Raw genomic sequence first — 3,041 nt, forward strand, 5'->3', positions numbered from 1 at the left:
AACGTAATTAAGACTCTTGTTACACTTAAGATACGCTGAATAATTAGAATTTTAGTTTAATGAAAACTTTTACTACTACCTACTACCTAATAGATTGGCGGTGAAGTCAAAAATTTCATATTTCAAATTAGCAAACAATCACTTTTTCAAATACGGATTGCCTATTAGACAAAGGCGTTCCCGTCTAACTACAAAAAATTTACAGCAAGCAACTAACTCCCTTCTTACACTTCTTTACTTTCTTCGTTATCTTCTTTACTTGACTTTGGTGTATTTCGAGTTTCCTAATGCAGTTTTCGTTTTTGATCGTCTGGCTTCACAATTGGGATATCGCCCCGCGCCTAGCCTCGAGCAATATTCTTCTTGGCAAACGGAATTAATTTTTTACTTTTACAGACGGACAGCCAATTTCTTCCAAATTTACGAATGGTTTGTATAAAAACTTTAATATACTTCATTATCGCGTAAAATGTACTGTACGACAATACAGGTATGATTTCTCTTTCAAAATCTCAAAATGACACAAACCCGAACTCCACTGTAATCCATTAATTAATAATTAATTCCAAATTTTATGATTAAGTATTGAAATGGAGGTGAGGAAAGTAACAATCATTAAATCAATATCATTTTGCACCAGTTCAAGTATTTGTGCATGGATTAACTTTTTAGTTTTACTTCTATACATACATATTTAGGTAGCTATGTTTACATTGTAGCATAACGCAGTTTTTTCGTCATACGAACAACTACGTTTGCATGTCAAATCGGATGGTAGACAGATTTTTTCCTAGGGAGTAGGTAGGTACCTACTATAGCATGAAAATAATTCAGATTATTTATGTCTAATGACTCTAAGTGTAAGTGATCATTAGGCAAAACTTATAATTACCTACCTATGTACTTAACATATTCTGCTGATTGGAAAAATATTTGCTTGGCCATCTTTGTTTCACGCAAAGAATTCTGTACGCATCCGTTACATACCAATCAAATGTTTGCGGTATTTTGTTGGAATGTTTATGTACTCTATACTTAGTAACAAATCTATGCGCGACTTTGTAAAGAAATTTACATCTGATTTAATTGAAAACCACGAAATAATTACACTATTATTTAATATCCACTTTTGTAGACTAAACTTTATACTACATCTTGCTACATCTATAAAATAAGAAGAATAACGACGGTAAAAACTTTGAATACGTCTCGTAAAGCAAACGTGTAACTCATAGTTATCGGTATTCCGACGGTATGAACCTCTACGTTGCCCCAATTTTGGGTAGCTAAATATGTAAGTTATTCCTGTATGGCACATTTTGACGATAGAGTTGTCCATCTACGCAGTTCGACTTAAATCATAATAATCGTTCTCCAACTTAAGTGCAGACATGTTTATTCCATTAGTGCTTCAAATTGGATTTGTTATTCCCACCTTTAAAGTGTCACTTTGGAGTACGAATTAATTTATTGACTTTTCATCGGCACGTATGCATGCACTGAAATCGGCTTTTTGTTTCCCTAATCTTATTTCTCACTGCATTGCTGTGGAAACTGCCGGACTACGCTATCGTGTCTTATCATCAGTCTTCATTACACTTACAATAGCGGGAGTATATACGTACCCAGTATTTGCAGCATGTTATTACTATCCTTGTTGTTTCTCGTCTCTAGCCATTGTTGCAACGCGATGGTTTGCGTAAAGGGGCGATTGTTGCTTTTGTTTCCTCTAGTCCCTCGGCACAACTGATTTCAACTATTTAACTTAAATTGCTTTAATTCTATTCAGGATGTATACTTAATACCAAGTTTAGATTGAAACTTGATATTTCAGGGAAATAATTTTGTAAAGTTGCAAAATAATGTAAATTCAGTTGTCTGTGCATACTGATAATCCACTCTATTTCGTGTTGGATTTTATCTAGTCTTAACTCCCTTGGCAACTCGCTTAAGTGGATTAAAAGGTTATGCAATCCTTTTGAGATGCTTTCACGAAACTCCGCATCGATGTTATAAACGATTTTATTGTAGAAATTTATAATGTCGTAACACGCTCTAAATACATTTTGTGCAGTAATGCGTTTTCGAGCTAATTACTTTACTTCCCAGAATTCACGGAAGATAGACAAATTCCATTAATTGCATTCTCTTGCGATTCTATAAAATGTCATTTTCAAGATCTACTCACTTTATTACCGTCTAAACTACTGAATTTCCAGTAATTTGACTTTTTTCATTTCAATTTTTAATTAAACAATGTCACCCTCACACCCTTACCCCGTTTACATTTCCACTATTATTTACTTTATGAAGTCTGTGTGGTTTTTATGGGAAAGCCTTAATAATGATTCTTTGTACAAAATTTCAGAATCTCCGTCAGCACAGGTTTCAACGTCAGTGCGCCTTTGTAAAGCATATCAAATTTCATTTTTCTCTATTCAAGGAAGGATTATATTCGTTGCAACTTTTTAAAGTTGGCAAGATTCCTGATAGGATCATTCATTATTCTAGTTTTATAAACATGACTACCTTACAGGCAACCTACGTATAAATGCTCTATAGATCTTAGAAAATTAGGGCAATATATTACTCTGAAAGATCGTTTACCCCGTACTCTTATAAAGGGTTGGGGTGTTCAATCAGGTTGTTGTCACGGAGCCAACTTATATAACACAAAAGCAATGGCTTTCGTACCGCAAGCAATTTCGGTCTAATAACTGTAAAATTTCTCACCGTTTTCATTTCAAACCTTACTTCCGCGTTTTCTCCAACACTGCACTGATATATATTTATTTTCTCAAAAACCAATTCAAGTATTTGTTACATCAACTTATGCATTTGCAGGTGTGTTGTTCCTTAAACATGCGCATTTGAATTTATATTCATTTATATTGTTCAGTGGAACGGATTGAAATGAAGAATAATTTCAATTTTAGAAATTCAAATGCGCGTATCACTTATTGAAAAGTATTCAAACATGGATGGCTGTTGCAAATTCAATTTAGTGTATGCATTGAGATATTCAAAGGTATCTGGAAATA

This window comes from Photinus pyralis, unplaced genomic scaffold, assembly GCF_008802855.1.
Source record: "Photinus pyralis isolate 1611_PpyrPB1 unplaced genomic scaffold, Ppyr1.3 Ppyr1.4_LG2, whole genome shotgun sequence".
NCBI lineage: Eukaryota > Metazoa > Arthropoda > Insecta > Coleoptera > Lampyridae > Photinus > Photinus pyralis.